At 44.5% G+C, this 22,128-nt stretch overlaps 1 protein-coding gene and 1 long non-coding RNA gene across 3 annotated transcripts in view; one reads left to right on the top strand and one right to left on the bottom strand.

Annotated features, from left to right (window-relative positions):
• LOC126520959 (uncharacterized) overlaps window positions 1-22,128 on the top strand; it is a 114,148-nt gene that overhangs the window by 7,420 nt on the left and 84,600 nt on the right. The gene's annotated exons all lie outside the window — the stretch shown is intronic.
• Window positions 752-22,128, bottom strand: part of LOC129382154 (uncharacterized) — a 241,420-nt gene continuing 220,043 nt past the window's right edge. For both annotated transcript variants that reach the window (XR_008610239.2, XR_008610240.2), the window contains 2 exons: window positions 2,375-2,486; window positions 752-1,273 (listed from right to left, as the gene is read on the bottom strand). This is a non-coding gene — a long non-coding RNA (uncharacterized lncRNA). The remainder of the gene's footprint in view (window positions 1,274-2,374; window positions 2,487-22,128) is intronic.

Genomic DNA, 22,128 nt, shown 5'->3' on the forward strand with positions numbered 1-22,128 from the left:
AAGCCACGTATACCATTTCCACACGCAAATACAGCCAATAAATACTACTATCACCTCAGATAAACTGCACTCTAAACGGTTGCATGCAGTACTAACGGAAGCAGAACTGAGCGCTAATGTGTGGGGAGTGCATAATAAACAAGATAAAACTGCCTGCAGAAAAGCTGTTTCCTGTCTCTACGCAGACACAACCTTCCATAATGGCTCATAGATAAGGGAGCAGTAAAAGTACAGTTTATTTCATAAATACAAATGTGGTTCATTATGGTTGCAATACGCCTAATACAGTGGGTCCTTAGAAAATACAGCTTCTCTACAGAGGAAATTACTTGTACTGACTAACTGAAGATAGAGAAATTATAAATTAATGGAATTGAAAGTGGATGAAAAAACAACTTGCCGCAGCTGGGGAACGATCCCACCTCCTTCGCTTGATGTCTTTGTACACCAAATGCTCTACCAGTTCAGCTACCACGGCGCAGTTCTCCCATCCTCCTTTTTGGATATTTATGTTTTACTACTAGAACTAACCCTAGGAGTGTTAGCCAGCGCCACCACTCATATGATACGATTAATAATATGATATGATTAACAAAACTCTGGCCCCTCGGTTAACCTCCTTTCTTCTCGTTAACTTCTCTACAGAGATCTTAAAAACCTCAATTATCAATGCCACACAAAATAAATTTGTCCGAGGTAAATTGGCAATTCAAATGTTCATAAAACAGGTACAGGGATCAATGAGCTTTTTTGTGAGTATCATTAAATGTAGTAGCCTTTATTTTCGAATAAAGCAAGCAGTGCAGCGAAAGAACAGAAGAACAGGCTAAAACTTGAACAGAACTTTAACTTGAAAGGGAGCAAAGGTGCATTCACAAAGCTTTCTTGAAGAAATCTTTCCAGTAACTAATAAGAGTCATTTTGCCTAAATCATGGCTGCAAAAAATATACAATTTAAAAATATGCACACGAAACTGATTTGTGGTGCTTTCAACAGTTACCAGCTGGAATTACAAGAGACCTGTCGCTTGCCTACCACAAAGAGCTTGTTGTGGGCTCTGGGGCATGTTTTGGTTAGGAGGCCCACCATTTCTGCTAACCGAAAAGACTTGATTTTCCCCTTGGAATACCTTGTTGCAAACTTCTACTGACGACCGGAACTCCTATGCAGAAAGTTGGCCGATGAGATCACAGCTACGGGGAACGTCCTTCTTCGTGCCACCTTAGGAAAAGGTGCAGCTGCTCAAGGCGGGCTCAATGATTCAAAGGTACTCTGCAAAAGTTAGCACAAGGTATCAACAGTGCAAAACAAACTGTGCATCAGAATTACTACTTTCTTTTGAAATCAATCAATGCGCCTAAGATAAATTAATTAACGGAGTATTGACAGAACAATCTAGTGCCCCACTTTTGTGCTTTTTTACATAGTTGCCAACCCCACAATTATGACATGGAGCCTCAATTCCTTGACGAGCACAAATAATTATTATGTCACATTTTATGCATCTAGATTGGAATGTAGTCCAAGTGCAGCACTATTTTAGGCGTGACTAGGAGACTATTCACATCACCGAAACCATAGTTGGAATTCATGCGATGTCACAAACAGCTCAAGCACGAGCCAGTTGGTTCAGGGCACAGTTGACGGTGATAGAATGACTTTGTCACTAAAAGCTGTCAAATTGACCCTTCCAATTGCTCGCTTCTTTTTTAGGTGCAGGCGGGCTCTCTTCCCTGTTATCCTGCCGAGTGTTGAATGATCTGTTTTCGCAGCACGGTCATAGTGTGTGCATACGTCAGTTGTGTCTCGTACCAGGAGACCACCACATCGAGTACTGGTGAGATGAATAGACTTCTGTTTCACGTCCAAAGGCACACTACATTTCACGCAGGTATTGAGCTGTCGCATTAAAAGCTAATGTGTTAATCCATAATACTTCTATATTATTAAACAAGGAATTAAGTCTCCAAATCATAATTAGCGAGTTGACAGTTATCCATTCTTGGTATAAATCTCAGACAATTTTTTTTAGTATAATAAAAAAAAAACTAAGTATCCTCTTGTCGACATAAACAATGACAAACAACCTTATCGTGATTGTTTTGATGTCAAATTCACAGTGAATATGGTAAACTTAAAAAGGGAAAGGACATTTTCTTTACTGACAAATAGCACAAAATAAAACTCCCTTTCTTGAAGCTGGCAGCATTTAGGCATCACAATTTGGGGAGCTAGAGTTCAGACTTATAAATAACTAAATTAAAAAGCAAGAAGTTCTCCACCAATAAATGCAAGTATTGCCCACTTTCAAAAATGCCAGAACACACATCAGGAATTATATGTAATTGTGATCATAAAGTGGATCACATTTACCTTTGAGTCACAGATGACACTCAGGCAGCAGTTTTATGCGCCCGTCTGCCACTATTTTGATAGAGTGTGACAGCATATTAGCTCACGTTGGGTCGTTCCTCAATTGCTGCCTCTGAAATTCAGACAACATTGATCAGCTGATGCAAATAGCACAAACTACCTAAATTAGAATAGCAAAATAATGGCACATTGCTTATTAACAGCCTTAAGCTGTACTGGCTCACGTAAAGGAAACAGGTTAAATATGATAGTTCACTATTTAACAAACAAAATGCACCTTGTTGTAGCGTTGTTTATTGTCTCAAATTTATTGTCATTTCTCTCTGCAGCCAAATTAACCCTACGTTACTTCAAGGTCACATTCAATGACAGCTATATATTGCTGCATCCTTTCCTGCTGCAGTAGGAAAAGGAGAATTTCATATGAACAGCGATAACTTACACAGAGAGAGAGAGAGAATATTTAATGGCAGAAAGGTGGAGAGGTCGGCCTGAGTGAAATGCCTCTAGCCTGCTACTCCACGCTGGGGAAGGGGTTTGGGGAATGACAGAGATAGGAAGTGAAGAGGAAGGAAGGTGGTGGTATGGTGGATATGATGAGGGCTGCACAGCACAATGTTTCTGTGTAATGCGTACGTGTACACTTCACAGCACAGCACAGTCATCTTCGCGGGCTGGTATAAGTTACTGCAGCGTAGCGAAGAGACTGTCTATAGCGTTCATAATTTTTGCCGCTGTTAGCGCCACTGGCGTACTTAAACCGGACAGTAGCCGCTGCAGGGCGGCGATTATTTGTCGCAGCATGGCTTTGATGACAGAGTCCGATGGCGATATCTGAGTGCACTGTCCTTGGTCGCGCTGACAGTTTGAGGCCAGTGAGCGCGGCGGTAAGCGTGGCCATACATTCGGTTCCGGGCTTGCGCGGCTCGCTTGAAGCAATGGTTTATCTATCGATGCCGATTCAATTACCTTCTGCTGGACCTGCGGAATTGGAGCCAGGATGCTCTCGTCTGGCCCTACAGCTTGTCCACGCCGACGATGCGTTCGTCTCCTTCGGTGTTGCACTGACGCTGCCGCCTCAACACAGAATTTCAAATGCGACCTCCAGGTCAAGACAAGGGCTCCGTAAAAACATAAGATTCGTATGCTCGGAACAAAGCACACTAGGTTGACTTCACACTACTCTGTGACAACACTGCAAGCGACACAGCTGTCTCGACAGACACATGGTTAGCGCAGCGCAGAAACCATTCAGTAAAAATACGAGTTATTCAAAAAGTAAGAGCCGTTTGCTTATATTTAAATATTTATACGTCATAATAAAGTTTTATTTGTGCAGCGCCATCTGTTACTTATTCGTAAAGGTAATGAAGTTATTGTTTTGGCCCAATAGTTGTCTGCTTGTCGGGGAATGCAGATGACAATGTCTGCGAAAACCGTTGCTCCCGCCTGTTGTGTAATGGGAGGTGCAATTAGATTTTTGCATGCAAAAGGATTATAAGCTTCTCAAATCTATGCTACAGTTCTGTCTAGTTTATGGACCTACAGTGATGAGTGAAGGTCAGAAAATGGTGTCGACACTTCAAAAATGGCCGCACAAATGTGCACGATGAAGAGCATAGTGGCAGGCCCGGCATCCAGACCAATGAAGCTCTTCAATAAGTGTACTGGGAATTGCAATTAAATCGACGACTGGCAGCTAGTGGTCTGTCTGATAAAGTGCCTCTTGTAGGACACACTACAACCTACATGAATGTAACTGAAAACTCATCACAAAGTGTGCGCAAGGTGGGCACCAAAAATGCTTACCGACGAACGTAAACAGCAAAGAATGTCACTTGGACGAGCGTTTTTGGACCGTTACCGACAAGACAGAGATGAGTTGTTCTCGCACATTGTTATAGGTGACGAGACTTCGAAATCCTACGCCACTGCAGAGCCGAAACAACAATCAATGCAACGACGACACTCCTCTTCACCAAAACCGAAAAAATTCAAGCAATCTCCTTACTCGAGTCGGAAAATGACGGCTACCGCTTTCTGGGACGAAAAAGGCGTTCTTTTGGTTGGTTTCGTGGAACGTGGGACTAAAAACAGCTGAGGTATTGTGCGACGCGATCACTAAACTGAGACGTGTGATCAAAAATCGTTACGGCGCGGGAAACTGTCGTCTGGAATTGTCCTTCTCCATGACAACGCGCGTCTTCACACTGCTGCCAGAACCAAGCAGAAGATTGAAGATTTTGGATGGAAACTTGTTGCTCAGCCACCCTACACTCCAGACCTTGCACAAGTGACGATTTCCTCTTGTTGCACTTGGAGTGGCTTGGTTATACCGGTTTGAAGACGAGAAACTCAAGACTGCCGTTGTCAGCTGGTTCACTTCTCAGGTGGCGAAATTCTATGCAGAGGGACTAAAGAAACTGGTGCAGCGGTACGAAAAGGTCTTAGAAGTTAAAGGTGATCACGTAGAAAAGTGAAGTCCATTGGTACTAATGTAGACCCGACAATAAAAACATTTACTAACAAATATGTATATATATATATATATATATATATATATATATATCAGTGGCGAAGCCAGAAATTTCGTTCGGGGCGGGGGGGGGGGGGGGGGGGGGCTCAAGTTGCAGCTCGGCCTCCTTAAAAGGAAGCTTTAGTTGAGGTGCTCCAATCTAAATACATGTAGAAGGAGAATTCGTATTTCTCGGCAACCACTTCATCAAATTTGACGAGGTTTGTTGCATTAAAAAAAGAAAACTTACATTCTAGTGACTGTCTATTTCAAATTTTTCATTTAGGTTGTCAATTCGATATTGAAAATTGGCGAAAATCGCAATTTCAGAAAACGAGACTATCAAGTTTAAAACTCTGTAACTCAACAATGAAAAACGATATCACAATTCGGTGAATTGCTTCTATCAGTACATCTACAGCGGACAAAATTGATGGGTTTACACATGAATGTTAAAAAATTTAGTATGTAAATACCGCTTTTGCAGAACCCTTGTAGACAACGTAAACAATTGACGTAAGAAACAAATTGACACACCAAATTTGTCCGCTTTGACTGTTATAGTAGATGCCGTTTACGCAACCGCGATAACCTTTCTTGATGCAGAGCTATTAGTTTGTAAACGTCGTGCTATTTGTTTTTGAACTTTCGATTTTTTCAAAATATCTTAAAATAAATTCAGGCCCTAAATCGAAATTCCGCTTTCAACAGACACTAGAATTCAATTTTCCCTCTCAAATACAACAAATTTCATTAAAAGCGATCCAGCGGTTATATTAGAAAAACGTTTCCGCGTTTTACATGTACTTGAATAGGCCGCGTTGGAGTTGGGCCCGAGCTAAAGCTTCCTCTTAAACAATTTGCCGAGCGATCAAATACACGAATAATAACTACATTGTCATTGCCAAAGATGCTGCAAACGAATTCTTGAACGCTACGCACTGTCAAAACAAGTCAATTATGTAATTTTTTATAAAAGAATATACGCGTATGTGCCAAAAGTTGCGCCCAAAATAACTGATATCAATGCTCCCATGTTGTTTGTCTATTTAATGAGTAAAGAAAACATCACATGAACTTTAGAGCTATATCAGGTCGAAACCTGGTAAGCAGTGCATACCGCTGATATGAAAAATGTAAAGGCCATGAAATGAACAAGTTGAGGACAAACATGTTAATGAAACTCTGTCGTTCAAGAACCTTGTTTACATTTTTGTACACATACAACGACCAGTGAAAAATCTCAATGACGCTGTCATTTGTTCCAATGTATTATGCAGGAGCAGCTGTCATCAGTCGTGTATCGTGAGTAATTGCACCGAAATTATAGTCGTAACAGAGAGCACGTATAAAAAGCAGGAGTTCTGCAAAATATACAAGGGCGATTCAAATGAAAGTGAGCCAGTGCGAATATATGACAAACGGGGTGCTTTATTTAACAGTAGTCTCCATGAGCATTTAGACATTCGTCCCATTGACTAACGAGTCACGTGATTCCCGTCTTGGGACTCCTTGGGCTGCTGCTTCAAAAAGTCTGCAACCGACTCTTTCACGTCATCGTCCGGCACAAATCTGGTTCCCTTGAGTAGTTTTTTCAGTTGCCCCAAAATGTGGAGGTCGCAAGGCAACAGGTCTAAGCTACATGGCGAATGTTGCAGTGTTTCCCACTTGAACTTTGCATTTTTATGTTACCCACATTAGCGACGTAGGGATGGGCATTGTCGTGGAACAAGGTGACCTCATTCGTCAATTTTCCGCGTCGTTTGTTCTTCATTGCCACACACAGCCGATCTGGCGTTTCACGATATCGGAAACAATTGATAGTCTCTCAAGCTTTAGCGAATTGTATCAGTTGCGCCCCCTGACGATCAAAAAAATGTCAACACCTTTCCGGCGGAAACGATGGCCTTTGCTTTCTTGGGGGTGGTGAATACGAATGTTTCCACTGTAAGCTTTGCCGTCGTGCATCATGCTCGGAGTAGTGGCACCATGGTTCGTCCCCGATCGCAATTGCAGACAAGAAGTCGTCACCCTGACTGTGATACCGGATCAGATGAGTCAAGAGAGCGCCAAACTTCTCCGTCTTCTGGCGGTGGTTCAAAATTGTGGGTATCCATCGCGCACACAAGAGCCGATAACCGAGATGTTCATGAATTATGGCGTGACTGGCGAACCGTGACTGATGCTGACACGCTCTGCCAGTTCGTCGATGCTTATCCTCCGTTCTTGTCTTATCAGCTCATCAACCTTTGCATATTTTGCGGGGGTGATTGCATGGTGGCTTTGGCCCGGCCTTCGATCGCCTTTGCAACTTTCACCTCCTTCTTTAAACCGTTTATTCCAACGCTTCACAGTGGCCAATGAAATCCAATGTTCAACGTATACGGCAGCCATACGGCCACTAATTTCTTTTTAGGAAACACCTTCAGCTGTCGAAACCTCACGGCACCACGCTGCTCAACTTATGGAGCGTCCATTACGTCACGCAATCATGTTTAAACCAGTATATGAGGGCATTAAAGAACATTTATCCTCACACCTGCGTGTCACTTTTATAAATAAGAGATGCCTCTGTGCCACGTGCATGCTTCGCAGATAATGAACCGAACCATTATTGCGCAGGGTGGGTTGGCTCACTTTAATTTGACTCGCCCGCGTGCATAAAAAATGCGAAGATACAATGGAATATACAAATTTGGAGACACAGCTTGATATAAGGCAAAAAAGTGTCACCGGAAGCAAAGTTCACTGCACGTATACACAAAACCTCGCCACAACATATTTAAATATACGTATAAGTCTCCAATAAATCTACATATCTAAAAAAAAAACAACTTTATACAATGCGTCAAACAAGGCAAACAAACATGTTGAGCAATCGCACATTCACAGAATGCTGGATCCCGCCCCCATTCCATCCCCGATGTATCGCGCTCGCCGTAAGGCGGCACGCTTGCTCCCCGCATTTTTACTTTGCCAGGCGAACTCTGCCAGGCGAACATCCACTCGGCCAGAGCAAACCGAACGCGCACCGAAGTGCGCCGCGCTGTGGTCGGGGCAACACCAGAAAAACGCATGCGCTCTGGCTGGCTCTTGCATCCCGCGGGTGGGGTAGCGAGAACAATAAAATTGAAGAGGCTTAATGTGTCCTCGCGAATAAAAGTCAAAATAGAAACAATAAATAAGAACGTAGTTACCTTTGCTGGCTTTACTCTCTTGACTTAAATTCTTTGGCGAAAGTGAAAAAAAAATGTTGATATTTTTTTGTGACATGACGGCCCAAATGAACCACCACAACGCTTCGTCTCATCGGACCTCGCTGCGTGCTTTGTCAACTTGTCTGACAGTGTGTTGATTTGGCTTGCCTCGTTATATGTTTCGATGTACGACGTTAGAAAAGTCAATGCACCTTTGGCATAATATGTTTATAACTAATTAAACTCACAAAGTTCCGCAATTGAAGATCTAAAGCACAACTTTGGAAATGCAATGCACCTTTCACATCGAAAGTTTATGAGAACTTTATACCCATTACGTTTCGGAATTGACATCCATGCACTCCGTAGATTCCGCGGCCTCCGCGAGATGCCGTGGCGAGCCCGTTCGCCATCAACACGCCCTTGAAATTTTGTGCTCGGATGGGGCTGCTTGCGTTGTGTGACTCCTGGTGCATGTGCGTTGCCGCGAAATCCAGCCCAAGTTCGCAATGTTCACGGTGAAATGTTTTTACGAGCGTGAAAAAGACATTCTAGACAAAATCGAGAGTGATTTCCGGCGCCGGGGGTTGCTTTGGTCGGCGGTGCATGAACAGCACGAAAAAATTTCGGGTAGGGGGGGGGTCGGCTGAAGCCCCATAAGCCCCCCGCCCCCCCCCCCCCTCCTGGCTACGCCCCTGATATATATATTGTTACGGGTATGTTATAGCACCAAACGGCCCTCACTTTTTCAATAACCCTCGTAGAATGCAGGCCAACTGACGGTTAAGGTATCTCACTTAAGCAATGTCTTTAAAATAAGTTGTACGGATTCAACCAAACCAATACACGCAAAAGTAGTTTCAAGTTCACCATAATTTCAGGATAGGCTTCTTACATTTTACACAGGAACACTGAAAAGAGTCACACAATACTAAATTTCTTAACCTTCAAATTGCAAGTTTCCTTTAGCTAATATCTAAAGGTCATAATTTCTTTGCACTAAAAATAGCATGCAGTTCCCGTCAGATTTTTGAACCAGTTTAAAAGTTCAGTTATCATGAAATGTTGCATATGTATGCTTAGAGCTGCTGAGGATTTTGTTTTACTTCTTTGTGGCTTCCCTTGAAACAGTATCATAAACTTCTGCTCTTCACTGTCATCATTGTACCAAAGAGATCTCAGCTGCAGGCTGCCGTCACCTTCGGCGACCGCACTTGTTTGCTGCCTGCCGTGGGTATTATATGCATTGCCTTCATGCCTAATAGCGTAGTTGACACGCTTCCATGGGCTAAATGGGGGGCCATTAATAGTTCTTAATCCCGATGTGGGAGGTCAATGAACGTTATTGAGGCGAGTTTCATGCGATAACTTTGGGGTGTCACTTATTTTTCGTCTGTAGTCGCAGCCTGTGAGTGTTATTTACGCGGTAATGTTTTAATACAGTGCATAGTGATGAACATAAGTTTTGTTCAATTCAGAGCACAGCACTACAAATGCAAAGGTGGTGCCAGTTGTGGTGCCCCGGGCTGCACTCACTCAGTGCAAAGTTCAAGGGTGCACTGCACCGCAGCAGCACCTTCCCTTGCATTCCGTTCAATCGAGCACGGGGGTGCAGAGTGTGCGGCTGTACCTCGGGGAATCGAATGCGTAGGTGCAGTGCACCAGTAATAGGTGCAGAAGGCGCAGAGAAACTTGGTTGAATCGAATAAACCTATAGTATCGCAACCGCATATGGAGTCAGTAACGCAATTACACAGCTCCCGTCGTGTCCTTAAAGCCAGTGCCATATTCAAGTTGCGAAGAGGCAAAAGAAAGAAAAATGCTGCCAACAAACCTTAAACAAATCTTATAGGAAGCCAACAAACAATGGCACCAATGACAACGTAGGGGAAATTACTTGTACCTACTAATTGGATTAAAGAAACGATAAATTATAGGAAATGAAAGTGGATGAGAAAACTACTTGCCGCAGATGGCGAGCGATCCCACGTCTTCGCATTACGCGTGAGATGCTCTACCAATTTGCTGACAAGCTGACAACACATATTTACGTTTCATCTTTGTTCAACCACCACCATACATTTCATCTCGCATTGACTACCGCCGAAAGGTAAACATTCCGCACTGCAACACCGTCGGCTTTTCATATTCATTTCTTCCCCAAACGGGCAAAGATTGGAATAACTTACCCGCATTACTTACAAGCCTAACTGAAACCAATAACTTTAAAAGCATACTTCAAAGCTTCATGTTATAAATTAATGTTGCGTTTGCTTGTTCTGTATAATAACTGCTTTTATGCCATAATTTTAAGTTATGGCTTGTATTTTATATCGTATGTTCTTTCCTTTCTTTTTTTGTTACGCCATGTATTTTTGCCACGCTTACAAGTTTCTATTTACCATTCTTATTATTTTGTATACGATGTTTTTTGCCGTGCTGTTTGCCTTCCTTCCTTATTTTGTGATTTGCCTCTGTATTTACTTTGCCCCTCCCCTCTGCAATGTACAACCATACCTTGAGGGTATGATAAATAAATAAATAAACAAATAAATAAATAAATTGAGCTACCACGGCGCCGTTCTTCCATCCACTTTCTGGCTATTTATATTTTACTACTAGAACTAACCCTAGGAGTGTTAGCCAGCGCCACCACGCATGTGATATGACTAATAATATGATATGACATGATTAATAAAAATCTGGCCCCTGTGTTAATCCCTTTCTTCTCATTTACACACAAAAAAATCTTGCAATGTGAAACAAGCTCCGTCGATAACCGCATGAATGCGACAATCCGAAACGTTAGCTGACGTTCGTGCCGTTCAAATCGGGCCACATGATTTCCAGCAAATTAGGAACCCTTCACTCATGTAATAAAATCACTTACCGAACCGAAATAAATCGGTGTTGTTGCTACTGTTCTTGCAAACACGATACGAAGTCTGCACTCGAAAACTCTTATAACTTTCAGCAAGCGAAAAGACCGAAAGAACCGCAGGCATCGCTGGCGAAAGTTCCCAAATGGCCGAAAAGAGCGCGATACAGCAGCTCGGGCACCATGGAGGAAAGAAACAAAATAGGAGAGGTCCTCACATCACGTTTTTGAAGCCGCAAACGCAGACATGTTGGTGTGACATCTCCCTTTGCGCCTCCAATCAGCTCGCCAGACCTGATAGGCGAGAGCTTTGAACTTGCACATGTGTGCTGCCTGACGCGCGGCAGAACAAAGCCTACGAAACTTCTGTAACAGTTTTAGTGAAGCTGACGCGCTCCTGTGCTTTTCCGTGGCTCGTTGAAGAAGACGACGAAGACCCGCGCCGTAATTACTTGAGTGTCTCTGTTGCTGGCTGACACCCACGCTTATAGAGCGACCCTAAACACAACTTTCAAGCTTACACACCACGCTACAGCGTCAGTTTGTCTCACGAACAGAATGTGCTGCGAGAAAGAAGCAGCCCTACAAATCTTATTTCACTTTTCAGAGGCCAAGACCAGCAGCGACAGCTTCAGGAGTGCGGTTGCTATGGCAGCGTTGACATTTTGGGTACCAGTAGCAGTGCTCCTTTGCGAAAAACAGCACATGACTTCCGCCACACTTTCACCAACACGTCCGTGCTGGCCGGGGCCTCTCCTATGCTTTCCTTCCTCCATGGTGGGCGCCGTTGCACGTGGCCCCACCTGCGCTATCGGCGCTGAGCATATATAAAGCTGTCTAATCTCATGATGCATATATATTTTCACTTTAAAAAAACTTAAATACACACCTATGTTTTCCTCAAAGCATACATTTTATTTTTACTTGCTCTTTATGCACATTTTAAATTTCGGGCCAGCTTTGCCGGCTGCAAGCCACAGCATGCTATCAATGTGGTGCCAGATTTGAACAAGCGAACGCGCGCTTCAAAGCATGCGTAAGAAATCTATTAAGAATCGGTTTCTGCGCGCTCCATTTGTGGTACTCATTACGCTACAAGGGGTTTCATATGACCTATCAAAGCAACTATCCGTTCATCTTTTCTGAAGCATGATGGCAACTTCCGCGTTTACAAAACCGACCGTTTCGCCCCCCTCCCCCCCTCCACCCTCCACTTTGTTGAGGCTGCCCAGTATTCTCCCTGGTAACGCCTTCGCAATTTTGACACTTTTTCTAATTGTATTCACAATCTCTAGAAGTGTATGGCTTGGAGACATCAAGTGCTAGACATGGTGTTGAAACGTTTTGGCGTATGTTTCCTAGTTAAACGTATTCACAGTGGCTTGAAGCGTATGGCTTGGAGACATCAAGTGCTAGCCATCTTGGAAGATGTCTAACCTATAGCTTGACATAACTCTAGCTGCTTCTAGCCTGGCCAAGCTGTATCAAGCTAGCTAGTAGCCAACTTGTGATTTCTGGGACAATCCGTCTCCCTAGACCTTCCCATAAGGTCTGCTTAATGTTCCCGCTGCATGGGGTCCTCGCCAGTTGATTCACTGCTGTCTCGAGCAAGAGTCACGGTCCCACCAAAGTCAAGGCATGGTACAGAGACGCCTCCAGCCGTCGTGATGCAGCACCACCGTAATCGCCGGGCCATGACGCTCCGCGAAGTCGCAGTCCGTGGCGCGAACTCGAAGTCACAGGTCGGGGCCCCGCCACTCGTTGAGCAAACGATCGCTGCCGCCTCTGCCACTGTTGTGTGTGAAGGGATTTTTAAAGAGAAATGGAAGAGATAAGTGCAGTGCCATAACTGTCTCTCACAGGAGGACACCTCAACAGCACTGCACGGGGAAGGGGTATGGGGAGAAAAAGATGAAAGAGATAGAGACCGGAAGTAAAAAGGATAGAGAGACCGGACCCCCGCAAACGTTCGCGTACGCTTTGCAGGTGCACTACGAGACGCTGAAGGAGACGTTCCGGCCAGCACTGCTGCGGGAATTCGAGGGCGCGCTTCCGGGAACAAAGGAAGCCGTGACTTGTACTGGCATCCCGCCTGCAGCTCGGTTTCGTTTATAGGAGTCACTAACATCTACGTCCGTGCCGCTGTATTTGCGTATTCTCACAGGCGTCACGTCGCTCTGCCCGATACCCCCGCCACAACTGTGTTGCATAAACGTCTCGTGATTAAACACACCTATGTCTGAAGCCAGTGTCCGCTGCTGCATGGGGAGGCTGAATGCACGAATCAGTCGCGGAGGTAGTAGAAAGTAGCGATGCCCCACTCTGCGCAGAGCGCACAGTGTTTAGCAGTACGTGACATTTGCACCACAAAGCCACGTCTCGAGGCGCTGTAATACCCACATAACTTTTATAAACGATGGAACCCAGCCTTTGACACCCAAACACCGGGAGAGAAGTAGACAGACACACGCTGGGATTAGCAACAAGTTTAATGAAAACAACCACACAGAAGTTCGCAGAGCAACCAGAGCGCGCATGCGTCGTACATACCACGTGACCATGAAAAAGCCCAAAAGGACATCTAGTAACCACATTTTTCTAAATAAGCTATATCGTTCTTTGACAGCGATAAAGTGAGTACACAAACACATTGATTGTGACCATGTTTTCGAATACGGTACGCTTCAATCAGTTCTCGTTCGAATCATGTGTTAACCTGTTCTAGAACAGGTTAACAGCCGCACACACGGCAATGAGTAGGCAGGTATGCTCCTCCTCCTGACGTGACGTCGTTTTCGTGTTCTTTTAGGCGGACATTAATGCAGCGCCCCGTCTGGCCTACATACACGCGACCACACATCAACGGTATGCGATAGACAACATTGTTTATGCAAGTTGTGAAATGATGGCTTGTACTGCAGGCACTCCTAGGTTTACGATTTTCAATCCTAGCACATAGACTTGACATATTGCATGGCGCCCAGAACACTACCCGAACGCCGTGCCTTATGGCAACTTTTTTCACATTGTGGGATACCTTGTGGATATAGGGCATGACTTCCACTCGCTTACGGTCCTCATTGGCAGTGCTAAGTGCTCTGCCTTCTGTTTCTTTTTTCAACTTTTTCAGTTTTGTCTTGGCTGCTTTGAGAACAGTGTCATGAAAGCCGGCCACCTGTAGACACTTAACCTGCTCATGAAACGTTTGCTCCATTGAATATCGGCAGTTTCTATTGAGGGCATTGTTGATGCAAAGGCCACGCTTCACTAGTTTAGACTGCGACGACTCGAGTGGTAGAAACTGTTTCTGGGTACGGGGCGCATACATCCATCAGACGCGATCATTGTTAGAGAAGGTTAGTTTTAAGTCTAAAAACCTTATTGGATTGTCTGATGCCAGTTTTTTCGTCAAATTTAAAGCCTTCTTGCACGCTCTAAATGAGCTAACAATATCGCAAGACCAATTCTAGTTCCAAAGGGTATTTCAGGTTCAACAAGGTAAAGAAATCATCAACATACGTGAAGACCTTGACTACCCTACCGTCATTTGAAGAGCTGCTCAGAGCTTTGTCAAATTTTGAAAGAAAAATGTGGCATAAGACGGGAGCCACAGTGGAGCTTATACAAATACCATTCTTTTGCATAAACGATTCGTCCTGAAATTTAACAAACGTTGACGATAGTTACAAGGTTCGATGTTGTAGGAAATAACGGCATAAGCTTCTCGCTCAATTGTTACTCAGCAGAATGGGCTGGTGTTAGCTTCTTGCTGAGAAAATCAACCGGCATTTGCCGGCCATCCTCATCGCTTAAGGACAAAGGGTACAACGCTAAGCATGGATGGATGGATGGATAATGCTGAACCCTTAATTGGGTGGGCGGCTCATGCCACCTAGCCATGCCTAGTAATGTATTTTGTACTTAGTGGAGGGTGAAATTTCACTCCTGCCTTTATTTTAGCTACCAATCAGATAACCTACGTTTGGCTATTTCTACCCGCTTAAAGTCAATTTTGCCTCCACTATCCCTCAACCTCAATGCTTCGAAAAGATCAGCCCCGTTGCTTTGAACTGCAGGGTGAAACCCTCTACAGAAAAGTATCAGGTGTTCAGCCGTTTCCTCCTCCTCTCCACACGCAACGCATAACGTGTCTATCTTGGTACTTGACTCGCTACGTCTTAGTCGCAATACTCCCGTCCTGGCTTGAAACAACAGAGTTCCCCTAGAATTATCGCAGATATCTTCTTTGAAAATTTCCTGTTTGAAAGTTCTTTATGTTCGCAGTGCCGATTTCATGTCCATCCTTATTTTCCACTGACCCCTCTCTGCAACTTTAAAATTGTTCTTAACCGATAATTCTTGGTTCCGATAGCCGATAATTGGCTGCCGCTCGCTGTGGCCGCTTATGTGCACGTGACTTCGCTGTTATGGAAAGTGCAGTTGCCCGAGTATGTCAGTCGGGCTTGCGCGGGAAGGATGCATAGCACTGACTTGCATGCTTATCGAAGTTCAACATTCCGTGATATTTCTGGGGCCAGCGGTGGCAATAACCATGTGTTGCTGCTCCAGGTGGTGGAAGCCTGGATGGCATTGCCGGCAATTACCTCTCCAGCGTTGGAGAGGTCGCCTTGCGGAAAGGTGTGCATGAAAACGATCGTAAATACATTGCAAAATAATTTACACCCTTAAAAGAGAATAAGGATGTAAATATTTCTATAACTCACACCCTTGCACCAAAAAGGAGTGCAAGGGTGTCGGTTGTAGACAGATTTACACTCTTTTTCATTATTAAGGGCGTAAATGATTTTACAGTGTACGGGCAGTTCTTGTGCAGCAGAGGTGGATGAAGCTCTTACACCGTCTAGTCCCACGCATTCAACTATCTCTCGCAGCGCTTGCCGTTTACGACAGATCACATCTTCCCTCTGCTCTTCTACATGTTAATTAAGCTGTACTAAGCGATTCACTGCGTCTCGGCGAAACAGCGTTGCTAAAGCGGCGGGTTGTAGGTGATGCATGCCTGCTTGCTCCCGATTCAGAAGGCGTTCAATGGCGGCGGACCTGTGGTGGTCCCTGGTGTGTGTTTCCCAGACTGCTTGAGGTTGATGGTCTATAGTATTTCAAAAGATTTGCGTACAGCGAAGAAATTTTACTGAAAGAAAAAGTTTTGGGCAGATTTAGGGCAGTCGGAAAATAGACCCATAGTATACTTCCGTAAAGGTACAGTCGACAGATTCTTCAACAGTACCGTGCGAGCGTTGACCGGCCGACCGGCCAGCGCATTCTAACGGCGCGAAGCGACGAGATCAGCAAGAGTAGCGCTTCGCATCAAGTTCACCCGAAGCCCAAGTTTCTTCTGCTAGGCTCTCCCTACCAGCTTGATATAGCCCCTGGCACGGTTAATTCGGTGCAAGTTTTCCGGCTTATTGGAGATAGGAGGAGCAGGTGTCTCTGGCTTGCGTCCTTTTTTTTTCTTTCTTTAGCATGTGGTACTCTGGTGCCCATACACAGGAAAATGATAAACAAAACGTGAAAAACTCCAGTGCCACTGTATCATATAGTTCTTGCGCGTTTTGTTCTTTATCTTACGGTGCATGTGGAATACAGCGGCCTATGTTATAGAAAGGATGCGTCTGGGTTCACGCACACTTACTGTCTCCGATAAGTATGGAAGCTTCCAATGAGTTAGTCGCCACTGCGACCACCATTGCGAAGAGCCCAGCAGACGAAACGTGCGCTTCGAGTGAACTTTGTGCGTATGCGCTACTCTTGCTCATCTCGTCGCTTCGCATCCTTAGAAGGCGCTGACCAGCCGGTCAGTCGACGCTTGATCGGTACTGTTAAAGAATCGGTCAACTGCACATGTGAAAACCCCGCTTAGCAGCTTCGTAGCCTTCGATATGTCTCGGTTTTGCGCACATGTGGGAAGATTTGTTTATATTGCTCCGTCAACAATCAGCCGTAAAAAGGGAGTGAATAAATATGCAAAACGCTCCATCCGGAGGAATCCGACGTTGTCTGTTGCCGCCCGCTGGCGAAACGCATTGTGCCCATGCCTCCCAAAGTGCCGCCTGTTTCGCCTATGCAGGACTGGGCGCCCCTGTTTGCATTTCCTAATTAGCTTTGTGCTTAAAAAAAAAAAGCTGTACCTTTCTAAGGTGGAAGCTTAGGCGAGTTGATGATTCGATATCGACATGTTTGCACAGCGCAAAAGACGAGGTCTGAAGGAAGAACACAACACAGGCGCTGACTTCAACTGATCTTAATCTGCGAAATCGCCAGAACTATATACAAGAGCAAAAGTAATGAAAAAACAACTTTTGCATTATGTCACGTATGGACCCCTATTGCATCACAGCCAGATACGTGATTTCGTTTTTGGTTAAGGCAATAGACGGCATGCTGATGCAAAGGTCACCCAGCCGTTGTATCTTGTCAGCCTCCATGATTTCACGTGTAAGCTGTCCTCGGTGTTTGGAGATTACGACGCAGTTTTCAAATTAATTCAGGGTCACAAAGGCAGCCTCGGCAGTGAATGTCAATATGACCTTGCATGGCGGTGTAAACATGGTAAAAATGCTCTTTCAATTGCTCATTCAAACATCTGCCTGTTTGTCCAACGTATTTCTTTCGGCAAGTCAGGGGAATCATCTAAACCACACCCAGGGCGCATGCTCCAAACCACTTCCTATGGTTAGTAGTGCAAATGTTTCGTCGTGTGACATGAACATTCACACGCCTACAAAGTACTGGTAATTTTTCCGGGGCAGAAAAAGCAACTTTAACATTTACTTTACTGACTATCTTCTTCAAGCTGTGTGATATCTTGTGCGAGTAAGGGAGCACCGCGACTGGCTTATCGTCTCTTGCAGTGCAGTCAGCTGGTGCTTTTCTCCAAGCTTGACTTTCTTTAATAACTTTTCTGCTACTGAAACTAACAAAAGCTCGGGATACGCAGTATGTGTTAGGCGGGAGGCCTGGGCATGGAGACTGCTGTTAAAGAGTGGAAGCAAGACTTATTTAGGGAATTTGTGTAGCAAAGACTTACGATGCCCCGTTTAACCAGCTTGGAAAGGGCCAACAGATAAGAGAAAAGTGGCTTATTCCCTCTGGGCTCGTACCTCCAGCACAAGTGATCTTTAGATATACTAAGTCGCAAATCTAAAAACCTTAACGAGTCATCTACCGGTAGTTCATGGGTCAGGACAAGTGGCGACAAATACTCGTTTAATTGGCAAAGTACATCTGAAACAGCAGGCTCAAAACTTTGACCTTCACACGCAAAAAGTACCAAGAAGGCATCCCCAAAACGGAAAACATTTACAGCCACTGTGTTATCAAGGCGGCTAGCAAGAAGTCGGTCATGGTAAGCGAGAAAAATGCCGCTTAAAATTGGTGCAATGCATGTACCAATGCAGACACCGCTTTTATGAATGTAAATGTGTTCATTCCATGAGGCAAATGTTGACCTTAAGTGTAATCCAAGCAGGTCAAAGAAGCCGCTTACAGAAACAGCAGAAGCATTATGGGACTTGGCAGAAAGTGGTTGCTTTGTTTTTACAGGACAAACTTAACCTGCTAACAATTGACCACCCTTTTTTGGTAATAGACTCTCATGATATCATTCCGTATATGCCAAGTAATTACAAGGGCCTCAACGCCCGCTCCATTGATATGAAAGACCTGTACTACTTTTTACCGCATGACACGTTGCTATATACAGTGCGTAGATGTCTGTATTGACAACCACGGGTCAGTTGCGTTCCAGAATGCTTCTGCTGTTTCGGTTAGCGGATTCTTTGAGCTGCTTGGATTGTACTTAAGGTCAACGTGTCCCTCATGGAATGAACACATTTACATTAAAAAAAGTGGTTTGTGCATTGGTTCAAGCATAGCACCAATTTTAAGCAACATTTTTCTTGCTTGCCATTACCGACTTCTTGGTATACCCGCCTTGATAACACAGTGGTTGTAAATGTTTTCCGTCTTGTGGATGACTTCCTACTTTTTGCTTGTGAAGGTCAAGGTTTTGCGCCTGCTGTTTCAGATGTACTTTGCCAGTTCAACGAGTGTTTGTCGCTACTTGTCCTGACGCATGAACTACCAGTAGATGACTCGCTAAGGTTTTTAGATTTGCGACTTGGTATCTCTAGAGATCACTTGTGCTGGATGTTCGAGCCCAGAGGGAACAAGCCACTTTTCTTTTATCTGTCGGCCCATTCCGAGCTGGTTGAACGGGGCATAGTAAATCTTTGCTTCACAAATGACCTAAATAAGTCTTGCTGCCACTCTTCAACGCGCAGTCTCCATGCGCAGGCCTCCCGCCTAACACATGCTGCGTACCCCGAGCTTTTGTTAGTTTCAGTAGCAGAAAAGCTATTAAAGAAAGTCAAGCTGGGAGACAAAGCACCAGCTGAAGGCGCTGCCAGAGATGATAAGCCAGTCGCGGTGCTCCCTAGCTTGCGCAAGATATCACACAGCTTGAAGATAGGCAGTAAAGTAGATGTTAAAGTTATTTTTTCTGCCCCGCAAGAATTATCAGTGCTCTGTAGGCGTGTGAATGCTCATGTCACACGAAGAAATATTTGCGTACTAACCATAGGAAGCGGTTTGGAGCATGCGCCCTGGGTGTGGTTTACATGGTTCCCCTGACTTGCGGGAAGAAATACGTCGGCCAAACAGGCAGATGTTTAAATGAGCGATTGAAAGAGCATTTTTACCATGTTTACACTGCCGTGCAAGGTCATCTTGGCATTCACTGCCGAGACTGCCTTTGTGACCGTGAATTTGAAAACTTCGTCGTAATCTCCAAACACCGAGAACAGCTTGCATGTGAAATCATAGAAGCTGACAAGATACAGCGGCTGGATTACCTTTGCATCAGCATGCCTTCTATTGCCCTTACCAAAAACGAAATGAAGTATTTGGCTGTGATGCAATAGGGGTTCATACATGACGTAATGCAAAAGTTGTTCTTCATTGCTTTTGCTCATGTATATAGTTCTGGCGATTTCGCAAATAAAGATAAGTTGAAGTTAGCGCCTGTGTTGTGTTCTTTCTTCAGGCATCGTCTTTCGCGCTGTGCACACATGCCGATACTATACCTTTCTTTTGCATATCCTAATTGATATGAACAATATTTGGCAGAATACCTTCCGGAACATGGTCTAGGAAAACGGTGCAGATAGTAAATGTACAGTGCGTTGTTGCTGTCAGGATAAGCACAGTATAGTTTTCACGACAATATTACTGATATGCCTGACAACGCTCCTTGAGAAGCGTGTGGTCGCGAGGAGGCTGCTGAATAGCGGCGGCAGGGTGCCCTGTTCCAAGCCCTCCGCCCCCCTTTCCTGGAAAACAGTTCTAGCTACGCCACTGCTTTAGACTTCCATGTGTCCGGACAGGCCACCATTGGAATATGAACCTGGCAACGTTTAACACTAGAACGTTATCTAGTGAGGCGAGTCTAGCAGTGCTATTGGAGGAATTAGAGGGCAGTAAATGGGATATAATAGGGCTCAGTGAAGTCAGGAGGCCAAAAGAAGCATATACAGTGCTAAAAAGCGGGCACGTCCTGTGCTACCGGGGCATAGCGGAGAGACGAGAACTAGGAGTCGGATTCCTGATTAATAAGAACATAGCTGGTAACATACAGGAATTCTATAGCATTAACGAGAGGGTGGCAGGTCTTGTTGTGAAACTTAATAAGCGGTACAAAATGAAGGTAGTACAGGTCTACGCCTCTACATCCAGTCATGATGACCAGGAAGTCGAAAGCTTTTATGAAGACGTGGAATCGGCGATGGGTAAAGTCAAAGCAAAATACACTATACTGATGGGCGACTTCAATGCCAGGGTAGGCAAGAAGCAGGCTGGAGATAAGTCAGTGGGGAAATATGGCATAGGCTCTAGGAATAGCAGGGGAGAGTTATTAGTAGAGTTTGCAGAACAAAATAATATGCGGATAATGAATACCTTTTTCCGCAAGCGGGTTAGCCGAAAGTGGACGTGGAGGAGCCCGAATGGTGAGACTAGAAATGAAATCGACTTCATACTCTGCGCGAACCCTGGCATCATAGAAGATGTAGACATGCTCGGCAAGGTGCGCTGCAGTGACTATAGGATGGTAAGAACTCGAATTAGCCTAGAACTGAGGAGGGAACCGAAGCAACTGGTACATAAGAAGTCGATCAATGAGTTAGCGGTAAAAGGGAAAATAGAGGAATTCCAGATCAAGCTACAGAACAGGTATTCGGCTTTGACTCAGCAAGAGGACCTTAGTGTTGAAGCAATAAACGACAATCTTGTGGGCATCATTAAGGAGTGTGTAATAGAAGTCGGTGGTAACTCCGTTAGACAGGATACCAGTAAGCTATCGCAGGAGACGAAAGATCTGATCAAGAAACGCCAATGTATGAAAGCCTCTAACCCTACAGCTAGAATAGAACTGGCAGAACTTTCGAAGTTAATCAACAAGCGTAGGACAGCTGACATAAGGAAGTATAATATGGATAGAATTGAACATGCTCTCAGGAACGGAGGAAGCCTAAAAGCAGTGAAGAAGAAACTAGGAATTGGCAAGAATCAGATGTATGCGCTAAGAGACAAAGCCGGCAATATCATTACTAATATGGATGAGATAGTTCAAGTGGCTGAGAAGTTCTATAGAGATTTATACAGTACCAGTGGCACCCACGACGATAATGGAAGAGAGAATAGTCTTGAGGAATTCGAAATCCCACAGGTAACACCGGAAGAAGTAAAGAAAGCCTTGGGAGCTATGGAAAAAGGGAAGGCAGCTGGGGAGAATCAGGTAACAGCAGATTTGTTGAAGGATGGTGGGCAGATTGTTCTAGAGAAACTGGCCACCCTGTATACGTAATGCCTCAGGACTTCGAGCGTACCGGAATCTTGGAAAAAGGCTAACATAATTCTAATGCATAAGAAAGGGGACGCCAAAGACTTGAAAAATTATAGGCCGATCAGTTTACTGTCCGTTGCCTAAAAAGTATTTACTAAGGTAATTGCAAATACAATGAGGAACACCTTAGACTTCCGCCAACCAAAGGACCAGGCAGGATTCCGTAAAGGCTACTCAACAATAGACCATATTCACACTATTAATCAGGTGATAGAAAAATGTGCGGATTACAACCAACCTTTA

This window comes from Dermacentor andersoni, chromosome 3 (assembly GCF_023375885.2).
Source record: "Dermacentor andersoni chromosome 3, qqDerAnde1_hic_scaffold, whole genome shotgun sequence".
In the NCBI taxonomy this organism is placed as follows: Eukaryota; Metazoa; Arthropoda; class Arachnida; order Ixodida; family Ixodidae; genus Dermacentor; species Dermacentor andersoni.